The sequence below is a fragment of the Camelus dromedarius genome, chromosome 26, assembly GCF_036321535.1.
Source record: "Camelus dromedarius isolate mCamDro1 chromosome 26, mCamDro1.pat, whole genome shotgun sequence".
Classification (NCBI taxonomy): Eukaryota; Metazoa; Chordata; class Mammalia; order Artiodactyla; family Camelidae; genus Camelus; species Camelus dromedarius.
In genome coordinates this window covers 21,507,190-21,523,748 of record NC_087461.1, presented here as the reverse complement: position 1 = coordinate 21,523,748, position 16,559 = coordinate 21,507,190, and the positions used below count along the sequence as shown (strand labels likewise).

Here is a 16,559-nt window from a genome sequence, read left to right as displayed (position 1 = left end):
TATTGAACAGGGTAGAGTTGGCTGAATTGTTTTAAAGAATAATTTTAAGAGACGGGTTTCCTAGACCAGGTGTGGTGTTTCCTGAAACCAGATCATGTTAAAAAAAAAAACCTTAAAGAAGGAAATGTGTGTCCACGTGTTATTCCCTTAACATCAGAAGCAATAACGCAGGCGCCCACCCCACCACCTCCCTGTCCCCACCGGCCGCCAGCCCCGGCTGCGCATCCCAGTGGGACGGAGGACATTGTCCACAGGACTCCTCTCCATGGGCAGGACCCATCCGTCTCTGACCAAGTCAGGATTTAATCATCTACCCAAAGCAATGAGCTTTCAAACCCCTCCCAGTACCAAAGTACAGCATAAAAACACCACTGCTGTGGGCAAAAATCTAGAAAAGGCTCAGAAGGAGAAACCGCATGACCACGCCAGGAGGGAAGGGGTGTTCCCAGGTCACGACCACAGCTGGCTGGGATTGAAGAGTGCCTGGGAGAAGCAGAGACCCCAGGTGTCACCCAGAAGGACCCTGTGGTGCTGTCCAGGGGCAGACCCCGCCCCAGGTCCTCTGCTGCAGCTCCTCTCTGAAGGACCCAGCTCATAGGATCTCAGACCTAGGTCCTGAGTTTCTCAGATGCCAAAAACCACCGCCAAAGGGAAGACATTAACTGCTTGATGATGGATAGCACGTGGCCCCAGACCTTCTGGCACCTGGGGGTTGACAGTTCTGACCACCCTGTTCCCTCCATGCCAACCCATTAGAGAACTGTGCATAGGTGATCACCTACCCTGCGACCCACCCCACACCCAGCCCAGCCCTTAATGTGCTTTGCTGAAACCCTTCGGGGAGTTTGGGTTTTCTTGGGCATGAGCCACCCCGTTCTCCTTGCTCAGCCCCCCAGTAAACCTTCCCCTGCTCTAACCTCTGATGTTTCAGTTTGGCTTCACTGAGCATCAGGCACATGAACTTGCCTTCGGTAATGATTGGCTAAGCCAGTTTAGGAGTCTGTGCCCAAGGGAGGGCAACCCGGCGGGGGCCGCCCCTTCCTGGGCCCCAGCAGCGGCCGGAGCTCACTCCACTCCAGGACCCTGGGCGTACTCTCCCCGACAGGCCCGGCCACCCCGGCACGAAGCTATTTGGAGACAAGAGCCGTCCAGAGCTGCGTCCACACTCGGCGTCGCTGCGGGTAAGCGGCTCCGGCTTGCGCGGGCTGGGAATCCTCTGCCTCCATCTGCGCTCGCTCTCTGAGGGGTCAGCTGCTCTGGGTCTGTTCTCTGGGCCCGTCTGTCCGGAGGCCTCCGTCTGGGAGTGGAGGGGGGAGTCTTAGGCGCCACCTCCTCTGGTTGTCTGTCTGTGCGACGGCAGCTTGTTTGTTGTTTGTGTTCTCATGTGCATCACTGCGGGGCGAGCCGCTCCGGCTCGTGCAGGATGGAGGATTTTACCCGCCCCACCTGAGCTTGTGCCCACCCTGAAGGAGAGTCATTCTGGCCTCACTGGGAGCCACTCTGGGTCCGTTCTCTTTCGGGAGCCAGGCCACGCTGCAGGCCTCCGTCTGGGACTGGAAGTGGAAGCTTGGGGCTCCACCTCGTCTAATGTTCTGCTTGTGGGACCGTGTTTGGGGGGGGTGTGTGTGCATCAGCGCTTGCAGCAGCCGGCTGAGACGCCTGTAGTTGGCAGAGCGGTGGGCGGGACTTCTCCATTCTAGCCTTGGTCCTTCATTCAGCTTCAGCTCTGATGGGGCACTGGTTGGGGTTTCTCCCCTTATGGGCCGACGGGGCTTTGGTTAGGCACCTCCCTTTTGGGGCTGGGGAACTGTGACCCTGAGAGACCCTTCTGAATTGTTGTTTGGTTACTGTTTGATGGCATTGGCTGTGAATAATTGCGGACGATCAGAGCTGTGTTCCGTCTTACATGTAGTCCTCCTCAGTGTATCTTGCAAAACGGGGAGCTCTTCCACTTTGCTCCCATAAATGAAAGAAGATATTTTTACTGTGACACTGTGTGACCTCTGTGCTCCCTGAGATCTGGAGACCAGTGGCCCTAATGGCCCTGCTGTTATTTCAAAGTGGGGCTTTTGCAATTTGGCTTTTATCTTGGTGGGAGGGTGGGTGAGCGTCTCGGCACCTGAGTCCAAATCCTGTTCTCGCTTCCTAGTTTTGCTGTAAGGGAGGCGTCTGAATGTGAGTGAATGATGTATATATACATATATAATTGTCTATTGCTGTTATTTCTTTAAGCTGAAGTGGCTGTTTGGGAACTGGGGGAAAAAAATCCCTGAAAGTAGCCAAGATGATTGGGTTTTGTATAAACCTTTAGAGGAGGAGGTTGCACTTCCCTTTCTGTGCCTTTGAGTTGTAAATGAGCTACCTGAGCTCTCAAGGAGAAAAGTTTTTTAAAACTCAAGCAGAAAAACTGTCAGATCCTGGTTCTGTCTTTAGGTAAAAATTAACATGTAAAAGAGCTCTATTTTAATTGACTTAAAAGTAAGTACTTACAAACTAAATACTTCTAAGGGAAACTAGACAACAAATCTCAGGCTCACGTGATCTAGGAAATATGCAATGTGAAACTGATATCTGATATTAAAGCTAGCTTAAGCGTGTTGCTGTAATCCACACAGGCATGGCTTTTATTGTACCTGGGTTTACTGAGGGTCAGTAAATTCATGTTTCCACTGCAGAGTTTGTCAGGAAGAAAAAAATTCAATTAACTTGGTATAACAAAATTCTTACAAGTAAATTAAATGAGAGTTTTTGGGTGAACTCATTGGAAATAACTCTGTTTTAGGAATGTCTACTTAAAAATTATCTCTCCAGCTACTTGGTAACTTGAAAGTTCAGAGTTGTGCTAACTTGAGTTAAATGATGGAAGCATGTTGAGTAGCTGGGTCATTCCCACACAAAAAAAAGATCCTGAAACAGTACTTACTGAACGTCAGCTTCCCTTTACAGAGGAACTAAAGGTGTTTAGGACTGTTAGTAAATCTGGTGTCACACTGAGGTATTTCCTATAAAAAGCACATGTTTTCTAGAAGTTATTGTTGGTATGTGTGTTTGCCGGTCTGCAGCATGCTCGTGTGAAAGACAGCTCATGTTTGCTTACTTCTTTGTTTTGATTAGAAGTTAAAGTTTGTTAGAGTTGAGAATTCTAATTTATATATGTGTCGACTGAAATAAACACGCAGCCTAAAAGTTGAGAGTTGTTTTATTTGGCGGGAGGACGTGAGCCAGGATGACAGTCCCTCTGATCGCTCTGAGGAACTGCTCTGAAGAGGTAGGGGAGGAGCTGGGATATATAGGAGCTTTACAACAGAGACTAGGTAGCTGGAACAATGAAAGATTACTTGTTATCTAAAGAAAACCAGGCATCTCAAGTTCAAGAATGTAGTGCTTTTCTATGTATGGGAGGAAGCAAACATTTGGGCTCACTGAATTCATTCCTTTGACAAGCATTTAGCTATCTAGGGCCATTATTTTGTCCTTTATTTATTCTGATTCCGCTCAGAGTGCACCACTGTGAGTGGCTGCAGGAGCCGGGCTGCAGGCTTGTCTTCACTGGGCGGGGGGCAGATGCTGATGACTTGGTTTCAGCATTCTCTGTTTACTGATATGGTTGCAGTATTTTTGTTCACATATGTTATTAAAGCTACTAAAAATACTAAAGGAAACATTTCAGTATACAACGGGAAAGAAGGTTATATGTTTTGAGTTTAAAAAAAGTTTTGTCCTAAAGTTGATTGTGTCTAGATGGGAAATAGTAAAGGACAAACTAATATGGGTACAGAAAGTTGTGGGAAGTCTGTGGGGAGGGAGCCCTAAGAAAGGGGTCTTGTGCACGGTCGGGCTGAGATTAGATTACAATAAAGTAGGTAAATGGATTTCGTTAGTAAAATCCTGGTTCAGGACTAGAATGGAAAACAGACGCTTGTGATAACAGATTGTGTGAACCTTTTTGATGTGGTTGACAAACTTCCTATCAAATTCTAATCAAAGTGCCTTTGACTTCAGCTGACTTTGGGATGTTTCAGAGGACCCCTGAGTCATCTCAGAGGAAAATATTAAACTGACTGGGGTTGGCTGGGTTGTTAACTTACACGGCATTGTCAAATGAGTGAGAAGCCTCCTCTGACTGTATGGTACGGATAAATGTCATTAATATAGACTTTCTGGAAATTACAAGGGTTCTGAAATTTAGACACGCCCTGGCAGAATGTGATCTGTCATAATTCTAGTTGTTCTAGGCATAATTCTAGTTCTGGTCTGACTATCTTAAAATGCTGTCTGCCACAGCAGTGTGAGAAGGTTCCTTGTTAGAAACGTTGTAACCAGATCTTTAACCTTGCCTTTTTAAGTCTTCTGCCATTCGTACAGTTAAGCTGACGCTTTGTAAAACTGCCTCATCTTCAGTAAGATTCGTAAAAAGGACTCTCTGACAAGTACACATTTCTTTTAAATCATACTGCCGAGCTGGATAGGATATTTAAAATGTCTAATGAAAACTCTGATTTTGTAAAACTGTTAGTAAAAAGGATTAATTACATAGGACTGAGTAAACAGCTGAGTGTGGTTATAATTTTTTGATTTTGTCTGGAATATGACTGGCTTTTAATCTGCATTTTTGCATTGAGTTGTTTATCAGATGTTTGTCTCCCTATCATCATTGAAAGTTATTGTTTTACTTCCAACCACACTGTTGCGGACACTGTTGTCAACACTGTTGAGGACAGAAGAACTCTCTGATGGAGTCGTCACAGAGCATAACTACTCATGATGTGCAACAACGCTTGCTCTGGGTCTGTTGCTAAAAGCACATGCCTGATGCTTGTGTCACAACTGTGTGTAGGTGATAAAGTGCACGGCCTACGAAGTGTCTCCGCATTAACACACCTCTGAGCCTGTTCACCACAGCTGATAAGTTTCCCCCAACGTGGAAAATGAGGCAAATGTAAATAAAGGAGGCCTGGCGCCGAGGGCCATGATCGGAACCTGGGGCAGGAGCCACCACCCCAGCATCGAGGGATGAATATTTTGATCATCAATGCTTTATACTGAAAGATTTGAAATCAAAAGGGGAAATGGTGGGAAAAGCTGCACATACTGAGGTATCAGCTTATACACAGTTTAACTTCAACTTTCCTGACCAGAGCAGCCTGTTTTATGGCCTTTTGGTCATGCATTGTCCATCTGCTTTGGTCTTGAGGAGGGGAATGCATTTGAAAGTCAAAGGGAGCAGCTGTGGTTCAGACATCCAGGGTAAACCTTGGTGGCCGTGGTGGACATGATTTCAGGCACATATGTGTATTGTTGAGAACTCGAATTTTCTGAGTTGCGTCATACTTGGGGTGGCACCAGCCCTTCTCAGAGCAGTGTCTGCTGGCAGAGGGCAGCTGCAACCTTATGACCTCAAGGTCTCCTCTTGTAACTACTAAATTTTTAGACAATAAAATCATTTTAGATTAGATGTTAGTAGAAAAAAGGAGATGTGTAATGGTCAGTAGCTCCTGTTAACACCACATCAGAAGTTAAAACCTTCTCAGATAAAAGCAGACAGCTGGCTGCCTGGCTGTGAGTCTCCCCTGAAGTGCCAGGTCCAGGCTGGTTTCAGGCTTAGTCTCCTGAATTCCTTTGGAAGTAGGGAATGAGATCTATTTTATCTATTAAAGTTCTGGTTGTCACTCCAGCTACTTCTAGTTGGGTCTGTTGGCACCAAAAGCGGAGACTGAAGGACTGGGGTCTTAACCCTACAGGACTCAGATCCAGGACTTGAAACATGGAAATATTTTCAGGTTGGTGTCCATCCCCAAACTGAGAAAGGACTGCACCCCATTTCAGCAGGAAGTAGCTGGAGTGGTCATTGCCCCATTCCCTGAAAGATTTGGGGAGGAGGAAACAGGACTGGAGACTGAAACCAACCCCCAAAACCGGGTTCCTTGGCTGAGTTGGTGGTTAACGTCTCTGACCGAAACATCATTCCCTTCCGCGTCCATCACGTGTTCTCCACATTGAGCAGATCAAAGAAGAGGGGGGAATTGTAACCAAGGGGACCCTGTGGGGCCATCCAGGGTCGGGCCCCTCCCCGTGTCCTCTGCTTCAGCTCGTCTCTGAAGGCCCCAGGTAATAGTATGTCACGTATATTTCCTGAGAGTTTCAGATGCTCAAAACCACCACCAAAGGGAAGAAATGAACTCGATGATGGCCAGCACGAGGCCCCCAGACCTGGTGCCTGGGGGTTGATGGTGTTGACTGCCCTGTTCCCTCAACATCAGCCAGTCAGAGAATTGTGCACAGCTGGTCACCTGCCCTGCAACACACCGCCCCCTCCCTCACCTGGCCTTTAGATGGGCTTTGCTGAAACCCTTAGGGGAGCTCAGGGGTTTTCTTGGGAAAGAGCCAGCCCGTCCTCCTTGCTCAGCCCCCCAGTAAAGCTTTCTCTGCTCCAAACTCCAACCTCTCAGTCTGTTTGGCCTCAGGGTATGGCGGGCACGTGAACTTGCCTTCAGTAGCACAGAGGGTGTGATTGTTACCATTTGGTCCTTAAGGTGAACCTGGGGCAAAGTCCAGATGGAGGAGAAGGCTCTCCTGCAGCTGTTCTGGGGACCTGCCACCCGAAGCTCGCATCCCAGGGCTGAATGCAGCAGAGAGAGGCCCATGAAGAAACAATTCTGGGGGAGCTCAACGCAGGACAGTTGCTGCCTGGGTCCTCAGACCCTGCACTCACACCCAGAGTGGGCTCAGCATTGCCGCCAATTCAAACCAAGAAGAAACTGATTTTTGGGGGGGGGGACTAAAATCCTGAAAAATGGTGGGACCAGGATTGGAATACAGACCAGTTCGCTTGCTGCATAGCGATGCTTTATTGACTGCATCCCATTCGTGGGCTCACTCACTGGTGTCTTATTGTGTTGCTATGGTTCTGAGTCAGGATGGCGGCTTCCTTGGGAGGGTTGCTGGGCTGACTCAGACAGGGTCTCGGGCCCCCTGTGGGGAGACCAGGCGGTACTTCTGCTGATGCCCTACACCTGACGTGGAGGACGAGGAGACGTGCGTTTTAATAACTGTATTTCCCATTCACCGTGTTCTTAAACACAGTCTCAGGTCATGGCCGTCTGCCCACAACAGCCTGAGGCCCTTTACTATGACCTCCAGGCAGAGTCCTCAAAGAGACACCGCTCTGGGGCAAAGCTTCTTCCTCTTTGCACCTCAAACCCTGCCCCTGCCACTCCCACGGCTCCCCGCGCGTCGGCTCACACACCACTGGTGCTCAATAAGTATTTATTGGAGTCAATCTGCTGTAACCTTCTTCATGCTAGCGCTTTGACGATGCTAAACGTCTAAGCCAGTCGACTTGAGAATAACAAAACTGTTTTCCTAAGGAAGACGCATACTTCCAAATGACACTTGTGAGCCTTCTCTGATTACAAAGGTAATACATATTCATGGTAGAAATTTGGAAAATTCAGAAAAGCATAAGTAAAAAGTAAAATAATGAATCCTCCCATCGCCTACAAAAGAGCCCCAGCAAACATTTCGATGCTTGTTCTGCTTTCTGGCCTCTGTTCACATCTATTACAAAACTGGGATGGTGGGATAACTATTTTTAATCTTTTTAACATAACTTACGAGCTTTATCATGCGTGGCCTTAAATATTCTCCAAGAACATGATTTCTAATGGTTGCAATGTGTTCTACCATATGGATGTCCCGGCATTCTGTAATTTAACCAATTTCCTTTGTTGGGTATTTTGGTTGTTTTTAATTTTCCACTATTATAAATAAAGCGTCAGTGAACATCCTAGCACATAAATCTTTGCACCCATTTTAATTATTTCCATATGTGAAATTCCTAGAAGTGGGGTTGCCCAAAGACTGAAAAGCAAGAGTATTTTGAAGATGAAAAATGACACTCAGGCCAGAGTGTAACTTCATCCTAGGGAGAGGAGGACCAGGTAACAGTCTCTTGGCCTCAAAGCACAACGCTGACTGTTGCAGTTTGTGGATCTGCCATCTTCCCGCCTGCGGGAAGACCTGCTTCTATTGAGATCTGGTGCCACGTAGTGAAAGGAGGCTGGGCTCTGAAGCCAGCAGGCCAGTGTTCTGACCCTGACCATGACCTTGGCTAATGCACTGAGGACTGCTTTCGACAAAGACACAGTGAAGATAAGAGAAGGAAGTGTCCGGGAATGCCAGGTAGCCGCCCAGCACTCTCCACTCCTCCTTATTGTCAGAACTTTGTCTTTCATTTGGGGAAGCACCATCCCTAGTGAATTTATGACAAACTCACTTTCTCTTGGCAGCTAGGGGTGGCCTGAGGTGTTAGAACTTGACCGTAAGATGTAAGGGAATTGATGTGGGACTCCTGGGAAGACTTTTTTCCCCAGCTTTATCAAGATATACCTGCCATACAACATTATAAAAGTTTAAGGTGTACAGCATCATGACGTGACACATACTGCGAAATGATCACCCCAGTGAGATCTGTTAACTCATCCATCACCTCGTATACTTATCTTTTTTTTGTATGTGTGGTGAGAACATTTAAGATCTACTCCCTTAGAAACTTTCAGGCACACAATGTTATTAACTATAGTCACCATCTGTATATTCGTTTCCCAGGACTTACTCATCTGACACGTGAAGCTTGTACTTTTAATTAACATCCATTTCCCCCCACCTTCCACCCCCACCCCGGGCGCTTTGGTGCAACCACCAGTCTGTTCTGTTTCTATGAGTTTTTGTTTTTAGGGTCCACACATAAGTGAGCTCATATGGTGTTTGTCTTTCTCTGCCTGACTTACTTCTGACTTAGCCTAATGCCCTCAGGGTCCATCCAGGTTGTTGCAAATAGCAGGGTTTCCTTCTTCTTTATGACTTAATAATATTCCTGCATGTGTGTGTGGCATTTATATAATATCTGTATAATGTGTAATATAAAAATATAATATAAATGTCATTTTCTTTATCCATTACCCATGGATATACTCTTAAGTTGTTTCCATGCCTTGCCTGTTGTGAATGCTGGGAGTGTGGATTTTTTTTAATCAAGGTATAATTGACAAGCAATATTCTATCAGTTTCAGGTGTGCAGCATAATGATTCAGTGTTTGTACGCACTGTGAAATGATCTCCACAGTAAGTCTAGTTAACGTCCGTCGCCACATATAGGTGCAGAATCTTTTTCTTGTGATAAGAACTTATAAGAGTTACCTTCTTAGTAACTTTCAAATATGCAATACAGTATTATTAACCATAATTGCCGTGCTGGAAAGGATATCTTTAAGACTCACTTATTTCATTAGTGGAAGTTTGTACCTTTTGATTCCCTTCACCCATTTTGCCCCCACCCCCACCCCAGATACCTCTTTGAAATAGTCATTTTAGTTCCTTCAGCCACATATCCAGAAGGGGGATTGCTGAATCATGTGGTAGTTCTATTTTTATTTTTTGGAGGAATCTCCATACTGTTTTCCATAGTGTCTGGACCAACTTACATTCAGGGAAGACTTCTTAAAAGCAGGAGTAGTTGAAGAAAAAAACTCTTTCACATTCCCTCCTTCCTGATGCTTGGAACTCAGATGTGATGGCTGGAGTTCCAGCAGTCATCTTGGGATCTCAAGAATGAAGCCACACTCTAGTATTGGAAATGAACTGCTGGTGCCTGAGTCCCTTGTGATACCACAGAGCTGCCACATCTGCCCTGGACTGACTCACTCACACTGCTTGAACTGAGACAAGAAGCACTTCTTGGCTAAGCTAGCCTTGTTTTGAATTTTCTCTTATAGGCAGCCCAGCCTAATCCTACTTGATGAGAACACCTCTCTTGAATAGTCATCATGAGGGTGAAATAGTGTGTTAACATGTCTGGCATCTCGCAGGCTCTCAGGAAAGGTTCAGTCTGTTCTAGCTGCAACCAGCTTTTATTCCCAGTACATGCTAACCTCCTGCTGACCTTCACTCCTTTTCCCCTTTTCCTCCCAGTATGAAACCACAAGAGGACCTCCTCCTCTCACTTCCGGTGGAGAATTTCTTCCTGGTAATCTGAGCCGTCTATCTTCTGACATAAATTTCCCCTCCTTGCACCATTTTCTGCTTCCATCCTTGAAACCTAGGTTTCTACTGATTTACTGGGATTTCTGGACCCATGTGCCCCTCTTAGGGATGCAGAACCAATCTTGATTTTCCAACAATTAACCCAGAAATTTACTGTCCATTTCTCGTCAAGGCATAATCATTAATCACTCAAATAGCTCCCAATAGCTATGACACACTCAGACATTCTTGTGCCTAAAGTTCTAATTTACAGAGTGAATAACCTCACAGATCAGATCTGGCAAATTCCCTGGTCCAGAGAGAGTCAGAAAACTTTATTCTCAATTTGGAAAACAGAAAAATACCTAATTGCCCGTCTGAAGTACTGAGGACCCCTCTACCTATCACTCGACTACATTCTCTTGGTGGACTGGGAGTCTGAGACTATGACCGGGGCAGCGCCTACTTCTTGAATGGTTGGAATGAAATTCAGGTAATCAGTCAACATGGCGATTTGATCAAATTGGATCAGTTGTTCAATTAAAAAGCAAAACAACTGTTTGAATTCAAAATTCAATTTTTCCTGCAAATGTATATGCAATGAAAAGGGCGATAAATTGTATTCACCATAGCATTTGTTTTAATACTGAAAAATTGGAAACAACTTAAATGTAGCAAGAGATGCATGAGTTGTGTTACAACCATAGACAGAACCATCAGTTATAAAGTTTTGTTTATAAAGTGGACAGTAGCAAGGAAAGCATTTGTAATCATGGGAAAACAAAATAGACAGGTGACAGAAGCAGCGTGAGCATTCAGTGTCGATTTTTGTGTGTGGTGTGAGACAGGGTCAGTCTTGATCCTCCCAGTCCTGGAAACCCTCTCTTCTCATGGCCTTCAACGCCAGCCGCCCTCCAGTTCTCATCCGATCTCACTTCAAATTCCTTCTGTTTCTAAAAAAAAGTGTTGCTTCCTTTTCTGCAGGTCTCCATTGTAATTATTGATTCAATTTTGACTCCCTCACTTGATTGCAAGTTTGACAACGGAAACTTCCTCTGACTTTATGTTCACCAAAGCCTCTGACACAGCCTGGAACTCTGGGCATTAATCCATGTTTACATCAAAACTAAGATGGCATCAGAAAAAGGCCTGAAAGTAAACTATAGAATGTGTTTACGTGTGTGTCTTTGTGTGTGTGTGGGGGGGGGGGGGGTTGTACACACAGATATATAGAGAGAGATAGGTAGATTTTGCCTTTTTCCTATTTGTATTTTTTACAGTAAAGATACATGGAAATAATAGGAAAATATCTGTATTTAAGGAAAAGAGGAAAAATTTTGACAAGGGGAATAAGTCACTGCACTGACAACCTCACTGAACTGTGAGATCACATGACAGCATGCAATTGAAAGCAACTTTTATTAAAAGTGCTGTACAAATGCAGAGTAAAGCTCTACACAGACCTCAGCAGACAATGCCCTCGTCAGCATCTCGTAAACTGAGTTCCTCCAGGAAAGGTCCCGTTTCATGTGTGTCTCCAGCACCCGCACAATGCCTGGCGTACAGCACATCTGAATTCTTTTGTGTATCAAATGAACACATCTTGAGCTGCTCCCCTGGGCCAGACCACGCATGGCACCTGAGAACACAGAAAACACCTGCCATCAGGTCCTCTGGTGCAGCTGAAACAGGGAAGAGGTTTGGAATAGGTTTATGTGGCACAAAATCAAATCTGCTTGTGCTATTGACATGTTGTCATTTCAAAAATTCACTTATGATGACAATAGAATATATTTCAATTTTAAAGAAAGGTGGAGAAAAACTAAGGAAACATTAGCCAAACCAAAGCCTCTTCGGTGGCTGGAGGGTCTCTACTCCTAAGAGAACTGCCCAGGAGTCCGCCAGGAGCCCAGTGATGAGTGAGACTGGCTCCGGCCCTGGGAAAGGACAGAGGCTAGTTGAGAGGGGGGTAGACAGACACAGATACTTCTGACCAAAGGCAGGCTGCGAGGAACGTTGGAAGCAGGGCTTGAACAAAGTGCAGAGCGAGTTCAGGGTAGGGCAGGGTTACAAGGAGCACATCTTGTTATCTTGGAGACGCTCTGCTCACACCTGCCCGTCTGGCCACCTAGGCTGGGACAGCTTTGCAAAGAGATCGGAGAGTCTGTGTGCCCACCTCCCGGCCCACACCGCTGGGAAGACAGTGACTCTGGGAGTCGTCCCTGAATGCTCCTGTGGATGTGCTGGATGGGCTTTGAGTGTAGTGGGTTTTCCTTTTCTTCTAGAATAGGTTAGACCAGCACCACTGGGCAGGAGGGGATCCTGGGGACCAACTAGTCCAGCCTCCCAGTTGGCGCTTCATTATTTGTTCAGTTCTTTGGTTCTTCCGTCCGTGAGCCTGTGTCCACATTCAAGGACCAGCGTCTTTCGACTCCACCCTCCAGGAGACCCTTGGATTTTTGAAGTTACCCACATTTCAAGGAAAAGCAGGAGGAACGAACATTCAATTAAATATAACTTAGACATTCTGTTTTATCAAAGCAGGTTGATCATAAATCAGAGGGATAGATGCCGTCCAAATCACATACACGAGACGGGAACTTGGCAACGGCCCCGTCTTGGCACGCTGTCGTCCCAGGTCTACGCGAGGTCGGATGGTAATTCATTTCCTGAAATGACATAATCCTGCCGTCTGTAACCAAATGGTTATTTATCTTCAAGTACAGAAGCATGTCACTTCAGCTAAACTTGACATTTGGAAATCCAAGTTTACGCACGGGTGACTTGTGGCCGTACCATAGGACCAGCTCCCTTACAGAGGGACACTCTCTAAAATAGGATTCCATTCATGAAAAATAAAAATCCTTTTTCACCACCTTTCCTGGAGCAGAGCACGTCCACGGAGCCGAATATGCCTCCACCAAAAAACCCTTCCCACTGCGGTCAGCAGATCATGTTTGTGCCAAGGCAGGTTCCAAAAATCCGCGTGGTAAAAGGCTTTGCTCTGCCAAGCCAGATTGCTGGAGGTCAATTAAAACTTCCTTTCAAATGACTGTAATTAATAACAGATTTTTTTTCCTGTTATTGACCCAGGCATCAATGCAGCCTTGAAAAATAGCCAAAACAGATTTCTGTGATGCCCACAGAGTTTTCCTCCATGGCATCGACATAAGCCTAACTCCAGATTTCTGGCCAAGTTTGTTCCAGCAAAGCGGGCCCACGCACACGTGTAAAATAAACTTGGAGACTGTTCAGCAAGCTGCTGGGGGTGGCACCTACTAAGTGACCATCTCTCCCCTCCACGAGCCGAAGTGTGATCATTTCTCTGTTCACCTCATTTGTATTATCTAGTGAAAAATGCACAACCTTGGATGACATTTGAAGCTATGAATGTGTTAGGCTTTTTCAATGAGAAGCCAGACCCAGGACGGGTGTCTTCACTGAGCTCACATTACACGACGTTACATAACGATAAAGGATGCAGGACGGTGCACACACTATTTGAATATGTTGAGGAAACGCTTTATCTGTGTATAAAAGTCCATGCATTTATTTAACAAACATTTAGCAAACACTAAGATGACAAGGTAAGAAGAACCTTACCCTTTGGGTAGAGAGGAACTCGAGGTAGAAGGGAGGACTGGACTCGACACTCTCTGGGAGAAACGGGTGGACCCTCCGGAGAGAGGCTGACTCTGGGGCCAGAGGACGGATAGACTCTGTGCACATTTAATGTAAAATGTTAGGAGATCATCTCCCCGGGTGACTCAGTAAACGCCATGCCTCTCTTATCCAAACGTGAGAGCTTTCAAACGATGGTATCCTTAGCAGAGATACAAAATCTGTTGTTTTTCTCCTAAGATTGAAAGTATGTTCGGAAGAATCTGGGTGACGAGTTACCCTGAAAGCTCCTTTTTCCCCACAACAAGGAGGTCTTGCTTCGTGCAGACACCTGGCACCAGACGGCCCCTCCCGCCCTCCGCAGAGCGCTCGCCTTTCCACCGTCAGTTTTATGCTGCAGGTGAGCTGATGGGACGTACTTTCCCCTTTTCTCTTTTGAGGAAGAGAGTGACAGCTGGCCCCAGCACAAGGCAGTGCCATCTGTATGCATTAGACTAAGCCAATTTAATTTTTAGGATAATAGTACTTTCCAAGCCTTCAAAGCTGAAGTCAGAGAAAGGGGTGGGGTGAGACCAACATAGGCGCACTTGGATTCTGGAAGTGATTTTCTGCCTTATGTAAACTATTAAGATAATGGAAACCACCAATATCACTGCATTCAGTCCGTAAGACCCTGCTTTGTAGCTGTATCTGAGTGTATATGACAGCACAGTGAAGGCTGAACAGTAAGGTGGGATGCTGAAGACACACACTCCGCGGCGGGCTGGGCTTCTGGGCAGGGGGTTTGAACATCATGACATCTCAGGGAATCAGGAACAGCCAGCAAATCCAACAAGCTGTCAACGTGGGACACTGTTCTGTGTCCCCTTCGGAAAGGCACAGGCAGGATCAATCAAATTGGGCTTTAATTAGGACATGAGTCAATCAGGAGACCAAATTCCAAGTCTAGCAGGTCCAAAACTAACCCCACCCCCCCACACGCACAAAAGAAAGCTCAGTCAGACATTGTCTTCCGGGCCTCCTCTCACATGGAAGCATCTGCCTAATTAGAAAAGGACATCATTCATCCAAGACGAAGCAGGAGCCCCGTCCACAGAGGAGGGTGCGTGCAAAACGCGGGGAGGGGGGAACGTCTACAACTCCCAAGAACACGGAGTCACACAGCCTTCGATGAAATTCTCACTGCCTCCCGCTCGCAGGGCCGCTGGAAGGGAGCTGTCCTTATCTTTAAACGAGCAAATGCTCCTCCCAGCTGAGCAAGGGGTGTGTGATTTGGGGGAACCGAAGGCACGCTTGGCTTCCTTTTCCTGTGTCAATCATATTTTCCAAATTCATTTGTCTTGAATTGGTCCAGCCTAAAATTTAATTGGCTTCCTAGGAGGTAAAAGTAGGTCTTAGAACAGTGGTGCTGAATTTTTCAAATGCAAAACAGAAAAATTAAGTGAGGCAGGCTCGTGTATTCAAGTGTGCTGGCTCTAGTCCACGGTCTCCCCGACGTGTGTGTGGTTGGAGCCCGGCTACACACCTTTCCTTTGAAGGTGCCCAGAGAATTATCACACCCGTGACCATATTAGGCAGCTTGTCATCCGGCCCGGAGGAAGGAAGATTACCGACATTACAACTCTGAGTTTTAAGATCAGGAAAGCCAGCTCGTGTAGTCGCACATTTAGCATGAGTCCCTCACTGAAGAACATCTATTAAGAACCCGCCAGCACACGCGGCTGGACTGAGGGCTGAGCAGAGCTCACCTCTGTCTGAGGAGGCTGAAATGTCTACCTGCACAGAATGTACCCTGAAAGACGATCATTTGTTCACAAAATGCAGTTTTCATGTGCAGACTAAATTTTTAATGAGATATTTTACTTTTCTCTACCAAAATGTCATTCCTAGAATATTCTGAAGAGGCAAACAGACAGGTAGCATTCAGACCCATTCATTTTTTTTTTCTCAGTTCAACTTGCATTTTTATATTAAGGTTGTCGTGCTTTCTGCTAATAAACTGGCTCTGTGTGCAGGAATGCCTCTAGTTACCCATGATGGGTTGGTGGAATTGCTCAAGCTTCTTCATCTTCAAAGATCTTTCCTCATCTGAGAGCAAAACCCCAACCTAGAGATGGGTCCCCCACACCGTGAAAGGTCAGGGGAATGACTCAATCTGCAAATCAAAGGAAGATGGTAAAAATGGCCCAGCCAGGAGCATTCCTCCTGTCTCTTTCCCAATGTCCTTTATAAGATGCAGCCCGGGCCCTCGAGATACTTGGAAGGGAAAATATCCTGTGTCCAATGTCTCTGTGGGAAATGATTATAGGGCAAGAGATCACCCACCCTCGTAGGAACTCGCTGAGGCAGAGACTGGGTTCTCCAAAGGGGAGCTGGAAAATTGTTCCTCCATCTTTGCTCCTGACCCCCACGCCTTTCTCCTTCCAAGTACCTCCCTTTGTTTGACCTCTAAAACTGACCTCAAATACCCTCTCGCTGTGTGGTCTAAACTCCCCTCTCCATTAACTTAGAATGTGATACAGCCGTTCTGTCCGCCCATCTTTACCTTTTCCAAGATATGCCTCAAGGGAATTCCTCCCCTCTTTCACTGCCAAGAGTTCCATTTGCAACTTGGACAGAAATGCCACAATGCCTGTGTTCTCCCCACTCTCTGCTCTGTGTTGTTTGGAGTGCACGCACACTGAACTGAAGAGCACTGAGCGGTCGGGAGAGCCAGTCGCAGCCATGCTCTGCCTGCAGCTGACTGCCCTGCCCTCTGGGGCTGGCCATCTCTCTGGAGATGACCTTCTCCTTGGAGATGGCCAGACAGGACAGGCGGGGGCATCCCACAGGCACCAGGACCCAGCTTTGGGTCACAAATGGACCTGCCCAACAGCATCAGTAAATAGCTTGCCAGACTGGTCTGGGGACTTGGGCTG

At 46.5% G+C, this 16,559-nt stretch overlaps 1 long non-coding RNA gene across 2 annotated transcripts in view; it reads left to right on the top strand.

Moving 5' to 3' along the window:
• Positions 1-1,046: 1,046 nt before the first annotated feature.
• The window catches only part of LOC135319408 (uncharacterized), a 76,534-nt gene continuing 61,021 nt past the window's right edge, over positions 1,047-16,559 (top strand). For both annotated transcript variants that reach the window (XR_010377961.1, XR_010377960.1), the window contains exon 1: positions 1,047-1,181. This is a non-coding gene — a long non-coding RNA (uncharacterized LOC135319408). The remainder of the gene's footprint in view (positions 1,182-16,559) is intronic.